At 46.5% G+C, this 12,416-nt stretch overlaps 1 protein-coding gene across 3 annotated transcripts in view; it reads left to right on the top strand.

Moving 5' to 3' along the window:
• Window positions 1–12,416, top strand: part of LOC139336171 (leucine-rich repeat and fibronectin type III domain-containing protein 1-like protein) — a 224,813-nt gene that overhangs the window by 84,573 nt on the left and 127,824 nt on the right. For all 3 annotated transcript variants that reach the window (XM_070970119.1, XM_070970120.1, XM_070970121.1), the window contains exon 3: window positions 10,357–10,484. The gene's annotated coding sequence lies outside the window, so the exon portion shown is untranslated. The remainder of the gene's footprint in view (window positions 1–10,356; window positions 10,485–12,416) is intronic.

Consider the following 12,416-nt stretch of genomic DNA (forward strand, 5'->3'; position numbering starts at 1 on the left):
TGAACGTCAGTGTGATCCATCATGTGGACTTCGTATTCACAGCGACGCTAAAGTCACATCGCTGATTGATGGACTGATTAATGACGCTTAGACACAGCCTGTACGAAGGCACGACAGTGGAAAACGCCCCGTTAGAGCTGTGAGACATGTTTCAATTTGGATTGGTTTCCACTCGAGTAGGAAGCGTCAGGAGACGAGTGTCGCTGCAGAAACATGAGCGGATGTTCTGTCTTTTTATCGTGGAGCAGGACTTAACGTTAACTGTCGCAAACGATGCCTCAGTTGACTCAGGTGTCTCTCTGCCCACCATGCTCAGATTATGGAAAATAATAAATAATCAGGGATCCTACATATTGAACAAGCATTTTCACTCCACAAAAATGAAACAGCATGAATGGCAGGTTGAATTATAATTATTCATGTATTCATTTTTCAGTGGAAAAATCAAATCAAACCTCCTGGCGGGCCAGCTTTGGCGGCCTCAGAGCACAGAGAGTGATAATGTGCCACAAAGACCACGAGTGGAATTGAACTGGGAACATCCCAGTTACATCTTAAAACACGGTCAGCCATCACGACGCCCCGTAATGAACCTCTCTGTCACTCGGCTGCTTCAGTTCAGCCACACAGCAGCTGCTGGTACATGTTCAGCTTCCTGATCGAGGACTCTTTAGGATGGCAGCTTGTTTCCTGTCGTTCATTCACGTGGCGGTTAAAGGTCTGTTCTCGCCGCGTCTGGTAAAACACTGTGTTACAGTCGAATGGAGGAACGAGAACACGCCTCTCCGTCCCGTTGACCAGGTGGGACGGAGTTAACAGACCGCTGCTGGGCTGCTTTTCAGAGTTCGCCTGTGGTCTAACAGCACGGTGAAAAGCTTTGAGCAGGCGAGGGTCGTCCTGAAAATGGTCGATGTAATGAGATGTGCAGTCGGCGGCGAGGCATTGTAGCTGCTGTTGTGTTTGCCCTTTTACTAGACTAATAGACACAGTGTGCAGGGCTTTCCAAAAGCCTCCAGCAACAACCTGAATGCAGAATAGTCCATTAAAGTAGACCTCCCTCGCTTTACACCTCCACCTCCATCTGTCTTTCTCTGCTTCTTCCTGTCTTTTATTGCCTTTTCTCCCTCTCCCGTCATTTTGTTTGCATCCCTCTCTCTCTCTCTCTCTCTCTGCTGTTTGTGCCTGCTCTCCCTTTATCTCCCCCTCTACGTGCTTTCTTTTTCTTTCTCCTGCTCCTTTCATCTTTCCTTTTTCTGAGCTCTGTTCTGTCTGCCTGAGCCCTGAGCCGCCTGTGCTAACGTTATTTGCAGTTCAGCTGAAAACAGACACACACACACACACACACACACACACACACACACACACACACACACACACACACACACACACACACACACACACACACACACACACACACACTCGAATGCACGTACACACAGACATTAAATAGGGATACACAGGGCATGTTCATGCTAATGTATAAAACCAGTGGACACACACACACACACACACACACACACACACACACACACACACACACACACACACACACACACACACACATTTTATTAATACTAGTGTGGCAGTTTAGTAGCTATGTGCCTCTGTGTGTCTGCGCTGATAAGAAAACACACAGAGGAAAGTGTGTGTGTGTGTGTGTGTGTGTGTGTGTGTGTGTGTGTGTGTGTGTGTGTGTGTGTGTGTGTGGCTTTGAGAAGATATGTGTAACAACATGTATTCATACGTCTGTATGTTTGCCTGTTTGTTTGAGCTTTTTTTATAAGGTTTGTTTTTCATGCCAGGGGTGTTCTCCTGTGTGTGTGTGTGTGTGTGTGTGTGTGTGTGTGTGTGTGTGTGTGTGTGTGTGTGTGTGTGTGTGTGTGTGTGTGTGTGTGTGTGTGTGTGTGTGTGTGTGTGTGTCAGGCAAAAGAGGGATTTAACCAGGAGGAGGAGATAGATGGCCGCCCGGTGATAGAGGCGGTTGCCGGGTGACAGTTGGGGGTGACTTAGCGACCCGCCACCAAATTACTTTCCAGGAAGAAGAGCAGAGCTTAAGATAGCTCTGTACTTATCTGTTATAACTCATGGGCGAGAGGGAGGGAGGGGAGGAAGGAGAGGGCAAGGGGGGATCGGGAGGGGAAGGGTGAGAGACATACAATGAGGAATATAGAGCTGAGAATAGGAAAGGGAGAAAAGGAGGGATGGAGGCAGGAGAGGAGGTGAGGGAAGGAGATGAGGAGGAGAGAATTACCTGATAGAGATATACTGTGTTTAACCAAGTGAAAGTCAGCCACAAAAACACTTCTGATGCATAAATGTACGATTTTTAAGTACTTTCAGTGAAAATCCAAGAGTAAGAGTTTCTCAATCCTTAGATAATCCTGTAGTGATCAGCTATTTAGTAACTTCCTTTAGTCCTGTACTGTCTGAGAGGGAGCAGCATCATCTGCATAGAAAAGGAACACAGAATTTGATGAACTATCTGCCTTTATGGAGAACAGCAGTCGTCCCCATATGGAACCCTGAGGGACGCCAGGAGGTGGCAGAAGGAAAAGACACATTACACTGACGTCATCTTATAATACAGAGGAGGCAGAGAGGATCAGGAAGGATGTTCTGAATTCTACAGATGATCATGTCTCTGGTTTGGTATGGAGTTTACAAGCAGTTGTGGCCTGTTATCTGAAAAGTCTGAGCGTTTAACTTAACACCGAGTTGAAAACCATAGAAAGGGGACCCTAAGCCTGACCTTGGAAGATTCTGCCAAAATCTTGACTGACATTTCGTGATGCACAGAAACATTACGACGTTGAGTTGGTCTTCCTCCGGGGGACTAATAAAGGCTTTCTGATTCTGATTCTGATTTGCAGTTTAGGAGCAACTTAACGCTGCAGTGCGCTGGATCAGCCACTGGAGGTCAGCATAAACAGGATTTCTGAGCCTCACATTCTAACACTTTTTCCTTCCTACATCCTGGTCTTTATTCTGTCTGTGGATGCACCACATCAACATTTCTATAACCGCTATCAGAGTGATGTAGTTCTGATTAGTGTGGATGTTTATGAGCTCAGTGTCTCATCAGGTGGAGGAGGAGGTGCTGCTGCTCTTCATCCTTGTTGTTAACGCTGTTGTGCGATTCCTTTATCTCCAAAGAGTGATTTCACCTCCTCAGATTGTTTCACTTGAATATTTTCGAGGCATAAAACAGTAAAACTTCAGTAAACAAATTACTAAAAATGAAAATGATTTTAAGGAGCAGAAACAGGTTTTTGTTATTTTTTCACGACCCCTGAGATTTATCTTGAGACCCCTCTGAGCTCCTGACCCCCAAGTTGGGAACCATTGTTTTCTGTGATAAGATGGTATATCGAGATAAGAGTGTTCAGACACACACACACACACACACACACACACACACACACACACACACACACACACACACACACACACACAAAATACACACAAGTAAACACACCTTGACATTGATAAATGACATAAGCAAATACACACTGGCACACACTTCTGTGGACACATGATCCTTCTCTTTTACACTATCTTCACACACACACACACACACACACACACACACACACACACACACACACACACACACACAGGGATGCTGACAGCTCGTCGGATTGGATGCGGCGACACTTTACGCGTTGTCTCCGCGGCGAGGGGCGTTGCCCGGGGAAACCATTTTGTGGCTGAAAGTGAGATTGAGCTTCCTCTTCTCCGGGATGACAGATAACAAGACCCCGGCAATCAAACCCCGACAGGATCAAACGCTCGGCCATCAGTCAGAGCTGACAGCCGACCGCGGGCGGACAGGCGGAGGATAGATGATCGCTGCGAGGAGACAAGGACGCAGCAGAGGAGATAGGAGATAAGGAGGCGCTGTAGGCAGCCGTGATAAAACAAGCTCAACAGACTGAAGTGGTCTGGGTTACACTGAGGTCTTTAATCTACAGAGGTTTAACTTGTGGGTGTCTGGACTCAGGGAGGAAGTAGACTCAGAGACAGTTTTGTGAAGCTGAAGATGTGTTTTATTGTTTACCTGAGCTGAGGAGCAGGTCGTTCGCCTTATTTCCAGCCTCCCCTCTTCATGCATATTTGATGGTGTTTTAGTGAGAAGTGCTTCCATCTGTAATGTTAACGAGCTGTAGGTGTTTTCCTTTAATGCAAACTGAACGCTGTCCCACTTCTGCAGCACTTACTCACCACCGAACACTCACTAATTAGTCCGTTCTTTCTTAGTGGACAGCTGCTGTTGACACGGAGGTCGTTTACCTCCTCTGTCCATGTGTTTGTTCAGAGTGTGAGAGCTGAACACGCCGACTGAAGGCGCTCCTACAGCACGGACGTCCAGGACCTCAGACGTCCTGGACCTCAGACGTCCTGGGATCAAACATAATCCAAATCTGTCCTATAAACATCAGAAAACACATCGGATGCAGCTGATCTGTCTTAGTCTCCATAAACTGGCTGCTCTTACATTTAATATATTAATGTAGTCTTTTTTTGTATTTTAGATATTAAGGAAATCGTCTTTATTCTACCTAAATCTCATCCTGTGTTTCTGCCATTTGATCTCATTGTCGTCATGTTTTATTCCTCGCCAGCAGATTTGATGTTTCTGTGTTGTTTCACGCACGATAACTTTTCAGTAAAAGTGGTCTCTAACCCTGTTATTGAATTGTTAGCTCAGAGATTAGAAGATGCAGGACTGATTTGACTAATCTTCCTCTTTCACGAGGTTTACAAACTCCTGATGCTCTGAAAATGACCGTGAGCCGGTGCGTTACATGTTCAGTACGTCGCATGTCAGTCAGGAGATTAAACAGGCTTATCAGATGTATGTCGTATCCATGAGTTAGCGCTGTAAGCTTCTCCCTCTGCAGACATTTCTATTTAAAATGAACATGAGAATAACAGCTGCTCGGAAAGCTGAAACGGAAGAGATGTTGGTGGCTGCAGGTCTTGAGATCAGCCTATGACAGGGCAATGGGCGGCCTCTAGGAGACTACTGTTAGCACTCCTCCACAGTGTGATGTGTGTGATGCGCTGCAGTGTGGCTGCTGTCAGCGCTGATGCAGTGATGTGGGACTGTAGCAGTCAACTGACATGTGGCAGGGCACAGCACCAATAACGGGTCTGTGTGGAAAGACGACCCGCCGTGCACTGACGGGATGTTTGAGAGCTTAACAAAGGTCCTTTTATAGATTTATGACCGACCAGCTTCTGGATTATTGAGATCTGAGGTGAATTAACGGCCACGCTAAAGGTTCCTGTGGAGTTTCAGACCTCCTGCAGTGCTGTGGGCTGGTCTTCAATGAGCAGGACCCTGTGCTGTTTGTCTCGCGAGCGTGCACGAGGATGTGCATGTGTGTACTCCACAGCTGATCTTCAGCGTGTTTCCCAGCATGATCGGCTGATTAGAAATATGCTTATTGACATCCAGTCCGCAGAGCTTCCTGGAAACCTGATGTGATCAGGAGGGAGCCTGCTGCAGGTTTAAAGGCCCCGGGGCCCCTCCAGATGTCATCACCCAAACCTCTGCTGTCCATGTTCACTCTTCCAATGTCATAGATTTAAGATCAATGTGGGATTGATCAGAACATGAGTGTCTCAGAGTGTCCTCTGAGAGTCCGAGGGAGGACCCAGCCCTCTCCCTCATAACAGCTCCCAAATGTCAAACTGTTCCTGGAGATATTCTGTGTTCAGCACTGATACACAATGTCAGCCGAGACGCATTTTTACAGATGAAGAAGAAGACGAGTCTCATAGTACGGTGAAATAAGCACCTGATGCAAATAAATGCACTTCATCACATCAATGCAAAAGTCCATCATCACCGTAGAGGAAATATGGGCAACATTTCCCACAGTGACCAAATATATCCAAGATATTAAAGGGAGAGCCTCCTCATCTCAGCGATGGGCCATAATCTGTGACTGTGGACACATTTCCATCATCTAATGGAAGAAAACTTAATATCCTGCAGCCTCAACATTCCTGTGCTATCCAGTGCAGCAGCTAAAGCTAACGCACGCCAGCCTCTGTGCTCATGTTGCTGGTGCACATTAATGTCATATTTTGTTTTGATTATTTACTTTTACGACTGTCCAACGACGTCATGATCTAATTAAACTGCCTCCATTCGTTTGACGAGTCAAAACACAAACCTCATGCGTCTCGTTAGCGTTCCTCGACTCCCCCTCATAAAACTTTAATGGCCGCGCGGTCGATCGTAAAGAGGCTGAAATGGGTGGAACGTGCGCTCACACGTGCTTCTGCATTCTGGGTAATCGGCACTTTATTAAAGGCATTAGTTTGGCCTCATACCTGGATTTTTCATTGCCGGACCGCAGCAGTGCTCGAGAGCAGGACGGTGAAGGTGTTTCCCTAAAGAAAGACCGCACTCCTAAACATGTCAGAGTCTCTGCTCTGCTGCGTCCGTCTGTCTTTCCTTTACATACTTTTGATGAAACTCGACACATAAATCACACAAGTATGCTGCGTCAGAATAGTAGGGGAAAACTGCAGCTTTTTGCTGAGCCGTCATTCAGAGGCTTTGATTTTCCTTGAATTTTAGCCGAATAAAATTACACATCCAGCCCCCCCCCAGCAGCACCAGCTTCACTCCCTTTGTTCTCGGCCCGCCATGCTAGCAGTGTCACAGCGGGGCTGTTCGTTCCTCAAGCCGTGTTTATTGCACGATTGTCGGCCGCTCTGTAATAACAAGTGACACTTGACAGCTGCTTGTGTACCACAGAAAGGCTTTTGCTGAACTCGCTCCTGAGATTGAAACGGTATCTTTTCTTTCCTGAACAGTACAGCAGCCCTGACAGTTGTGTTGGCAGGTTTTACTCTTTTGTTCCTTTTGAAGGTTCGAGTCGCTGCTAAAATGTTTCCCTGGAGAGATTCAGTGCATCGCTATAAGAAACCTTCTCATGAAGTCTTATTTGTCTTCATCTAAAGATGGTTTACGAGGACGTCTATAGCGTCAAGCTGAGTTGAATGCTTTGGACGTGATGAGCATCAATGAGCTCTGACCAGCTTGTTTGTAGAGGGTCGTTCACTGTCCTTCACCTTCTCAAGAAAAGCACTTTTTCCCTCGACTTTTAGATTTTCTCTTTGGTTTTAGTCTCTGATTGGCTCGTAGCAGATAAGACCCACCTTTCTGTTGTTTGCAGCCAATCAATCAGACAGTGATAATCACGTGACGCCTGTCTCATCTCAGATGTGACTGAGCTCGAAGCAGCTCGTCCCTTTTTATCGTCCTCTGGTTCTTTTTCTATGTCTCTATGTATTCTTGCTATTCACTGACACTTGGCTTTGAGGTCAGTTATCTTTCTGTCACTGAAGTCAGTTTAATTTTAGAGCATTTCCTCACCAATAACTGCTGGGCTGTTTGATGATCTTTGCCGTCACCTCCTTCCGGCCTCCACGTTGGCTCTCCTGCCGTTTGGTCCACACACTCCTGATCGTCTGCTGTTGTTCAGTGTGGAGTCAGACTACAGCTAATCTTTTCTCACGTAGCTCCAAGCCATGCTATAGCTACTGCTAATCTCTTAGCCTGCAGCATTAGCCCATGCTAAGGCTAATCCCTTTTTGTGTAGCACCAGGCCGTACGAACTCTAATCCGCTGTTGTGTAGCCGTGCTAATGCTAATCCAGCTGTCAGTCGGAGGAGTGTTGACCGGCAGGGAGACGGGAGGAGTCCCTGAGACCCCCGTTGGCTGCTCGCTCGGCCGAGCCCTCTTCCTTCGCCCTTATCTCCTGCTCTGAGTCTGCTTTGCATCTTCTATCTCTGCCCTCTTTTTCACTCGTTTCTCTCACTTCCGTCTCTCCCTCTCTGACTGCGTTTCTTTCCTAATCCAGCCCTCTTTCCCTGGACCCTCATGTAAACCTTCCTTTTTCAGGCATGCTAAATCTTAGCTCACATAAAGTGTGTGAAGAACGTGGTAAAGTTTGCTCGAGCTGCGTCTTTCACTGGATTTTACACTTTTACAAAGTGCTAAATTTCACCTGCATGGCTGCCATTTTTGTGTTTTTTAGTTTTTAGTCCATCCCTCGCTGCTTTCTTACTCTTCCCCGCCTGCAGCTCTCATCTCATTGGTTCCTTCTGAAGATGTCAATCTTTTAAAACAACTCACAAACATATGGTTTCATTTTCAAGGAAGGCTCAGTGATCTCCTACAACAGCTTGACGCTTCGGTTTGAAGCAAATGTTACTCAAACAGGAGGAAATAGTGCATTTGCTGGGGACTACTTTCAGCGGCGGATTAATCCACATTTGGATTAATGCAGCAGGACGGTGTGTGTGGGACTGATGACTGTTACACACACACAGTCTGATCGTATCAGCAGGTTTATCAGTTTCCATGTGATCACCTGCACACACCTCAGACGTTCTTCGGCTGCAGTCTTTGTACTTTCCTAATCTCCTGCTCTCCTGTTATTTCCTGCTCTGTTATTTCCTGCTCAGCTTCTCCTCCTTCCTTCCTTCCCTCCTGCACGAACTCCTTCCTGGTTATTAATGTTCTCCTCTGCTTATTTTTCGTGAACGCTGTTGTTTTCCTTCCATTGTCCATCACGCCGTGTTTTGAAGTCATTTAGATTTTCTTATCTAACTCGGTTGCGCCTTATCATCAGGACTTTCTTGTATTTCTCTTTTTGTTTTGAAGCCGTACTTATTACAGCTCGCCTTTTCCTGTCATTTATCTCTGCTGCACAAATTGTGTTTCTGCTGTGTTCTTCTGTTTTGGCAGCGTTTTATCACCTTGTTTAATTACCTTACTTGTATCTTTTATGGTCACACAAACTAAATTAAAGTAAACAGACGAACGTCCCTGCAGGCCTGGAGAGTAATACATGTAGAAAATTGGATTTTTGAAATAAAAGAAAATGTGTTGGAGAAAAAGAAAATACGTATTTTTCAATGCATAGAATGTGATGTAAGTCTTCCGAAAGGCGAGCAGTCACCCACGCTACGCCCACACCGCTCTGACATCAAACTTAGAGACGAGTTGCACCTTCAGGCGCCGTGCTGGCACAGTGTTACATATCATCAGTCTGGTGTTCGCTGCGTTCCAGGAACTCTTTCCCTCAACCTTCCTCGTCAGCTTCACTTAGCGGTTCCTTGCCTTTCCCAGAATGCCCTAGGAGAAACCCAGGTGTGTGTAGGTGGATGGAGGGATGAGGAGCGCAGGAGGAGTTTTCATGCCACTTCCTGAAAACACGTCTTTTAATGTGTCGAGGCTGCAGAAAACTGCGCCTCTTCTTCTCTGGTGGATTTTTCCCTGCATGATTGTTGGCAGCAGGGCCAAAAAAAGAGCATTTTTCAGTATTTATACGTCGAGAATAATGACTTTCATTCTGTCTTAAGGGTGTTTACGTGAATTTGTTCACATGAATGTGGGTGATGTGCTAACCCCTGCCTCGTAAAAAGAGAGAATAATGCACTTGACCTTGTTGGCTCGGTGTCGTAGACGCCGGCAGCTTGCAGTTGTTTGAAAGTCGGTAAACTTTCCGTTTCCTGAAGCGCATGGTTGTGCTTCAAGTGACCGGAATCGATTCACTGCACCCTTTTCCTCCACCTCCTGAAGCGACCAGGCAGGTGAGGGTACGAGGAGCAGGTGAGAGCAGCCCGTCCTGATCCCACAGGCTGAAGATCCTCCACCGTCGTTCAGCTCAGCTCAGCTCAGCTCAGCTCAGCTCAGCTCAGCTCAGCTGCAGATCTTATCTGAGGAGACTCATTTTCCTCAGAAACACACTTTCATTTCCTGTTTTTGATTTTTTTAATTTGCTGTGTCTTTGCTCTGATGAGTCCTGCGGTCCGTAAAATGTCAGAAAAAGGTGAAAACCAATAACAAGTAAGTGCTTCAGGTGGAGTTTAGGACGTGACATGATGTTGCGATGTAGAACAGGTCTTAAATAATGTGCTTCCAGACATCGTTTGACATGGAAACAGCCAAATTAGTGCTGACAGGAAAGGATTGATAGTCACTTTTCTGCAATTTAAAAGTTTCATTCTGGAATATTTTTACTGTTACTGCCAAAATTTGCATCTCCATAAAATTCCCAAGCCCCCACCGGCTGTGGATTTTCTCTTCACGCTTTCTCTACGTCCTGCTGAGGAGAAGAAGAGCAGCCGAACGGAGGCCAAGAAAGAGGAGAGAGAGGGAGAGAGAGGGGGAGAGAGGGAGCGTGGGAGGGACGGAGGTGACAGGAGGACAGATGACAGAAGGAAAGAAGCTTTAGGAATGCTAATGAATTAATGCTGCAACATGTTGACACTTCTTTCTTTCTCCTCTCTCCTTCCTCCTCCCTCCATCCCTCTGTGCCTCTGCAGGTAGGAGGGTGTCCTTGTTAGCTTGTCATCCTGTTGTAACCCTGAGGCCAGTGATGTGACTGGAATGTGAATTCACCACAAAAGGCCCGACTCCACCTGAGGACTCCCCGCTTCCCCGAGACACTCAGGTGGGTCGTCTGAAGTGTGTGTGTGTGCGTGCGTGCATGCGTGCGTGCGTGTGATCATTGTGAATGGAAAGCAGCAGAGCAGGAAACAGCCACGTTTGACCGAGGCCTGAGAGTTAGCCCTCTGCCTGCTAACATGGTGGACATGACAGTAAAGGTGAAGTGTAGAGTAAAGAAGCTGGTGGTGAATATTTGTTGGAGAAAGAGGCAGAAATGTTTGATGCACGGTGGTTTTTTGGCTAATTTGAGGATATTTAATCCTCAGAAAGTGTCTTTTTCAGTCCACTGATCGTGCTTTCCTGTCATCACATCGTGTCGATATGTGGAAATATTGCATTTGTGGACAAAAGACAGCAGAGTTCTTATTCTACATTGATTTGTTCTGAACAAAACGTTCACACCTCTGGCTTTTCACGCTCTTTACTGGAGCCTTACAGCGTTTCTCCTGCTTTAGTTTGGATGTGAGAGCTGTGCTGTGGAGGTCGGGCATCTCTCTCCAGACATTTTATTTTGTCTCCATAATAAATTTTGCTATAAATTTGCTGGACACACTAATAGTTCAGCCTCACGAGTGTTGTTCTGCCTGATTAGACCTGCCATCAGAGGTGGAGGCAGACTTCGCTTGACTGACGTTTTCATCAAAAGCTCTTTTTCTCTGCAGCGGCTTTCAATGCATCCACACATCAGGAGCGATTTGGGGTTCAGCGTCCTTCTCAAGGACACTTTTCTATTAACTCTATGATGAATGGCCGATCTCCGCTGCCTGAGCTGCATCCAGCCTCACTCCTCTGTAAACTTTGCTGCATCTGTTGGGGCTGGACAGTTTGGTGGCCTCACAGCGTTTCTCCCCTTCGAGCTGAACTACAAACAGCTGTGAGGCTGTGCAGAGCCTTCAAGACATAAACTACAGAAAACTACCAGAACAAGCAGGAGTTTACGTCGCCTCTGATAGCTAGCAGTGCTTTGAAACGGGCTCAACCGACAGTTATCTGTCACAGCTGGACAGTCCAGAGGTTGGCTGACTGTTGAATTCGATGCTGCAGATCTTTGATCGTTGAGCTCTGTGCTGTCGTACTGGTCATGATGGGAGAACTCAATCATCCACTGCTCCTGATTTGGTGAGATGAACTGATGCTTACTGTAACATCTCTGAACAAAGTGTCCTGACCTTTGACCCTTTCCTGTTTCTGCACTGTGTGTGTGTGTTGTCTCCATAAAAATGTGTGTGTCAGTGTGACTCAGCAGACATCCAGGACGGGGCAGACCTGCTGACTCATGCACAGCTGATGGTGCTGTGTTTTATTCCCACTGTGTGTGTTGACGCTCTCGACTTTAAGCCACCGAGCTCGACTCAACAGTCTCGTAGTGGACAGACATTTCAATTCCACACTGTGCTGCTCTTAAAAACCACATCACGTCCTCAAAGGTGTCGTCCCTCAGGGTGGACACTCCTACAGACTCATACATAAAGATCTGTGGAGTTTGTTTCCTGCTGTTTGTCCTGTAATGAGAAACTGTTCTGTGATAAATCAGCTTCATTCTGGCCTCTTAACTGTAAGTCCTTAACTTGACCCTTCTCCTCTCCTTCTTGTCTTCCTTTATTCTGAAAGTCTATGCAGCCATTTTACAGACTGAAATGTCCCGGTAAAGCCTCACAGTTGAGTCGTTTAGCTAACTTATCCAGAGTGACTCACAATGGCTGCAATAAGCTGCAATAAGCCGCAACTCCTGCATCACCCACAGTACAAGTGTCCAAGAAGAAGAGCTGTAAGAGGATTGCAAGGGTCAGAGCTGCAGCGCATGGACAAAAGATGGAATAAATATTCCTGTGTCCATAAAGGAAGTGTGCTAGGGCATGAAATGAGAGCTGAAAGAGAAGATTCAGGGTGGAAACGTCTCTGCTGTTTGGTTTTTAAAGTAGCTCAGGTGGTAAGA

This window comes from Chaetodon trifascialis, chromosome 9, assembly GCF_039877785.1.
Source record: "Chaetodon trifascialis isolate fChaTrf1 chromosome 9, fChaTrf1.hap1, whole genome shotgun sequence".
In the NCBI taxonomy this organism is placed as follows: domain Eukaryota; kingdom Metazoa; phylum Chordata; class Actinopteri; order Chaetodontiformes; family Chaetodontidae; genus Chaetodon; species Chaetodon trifascialis.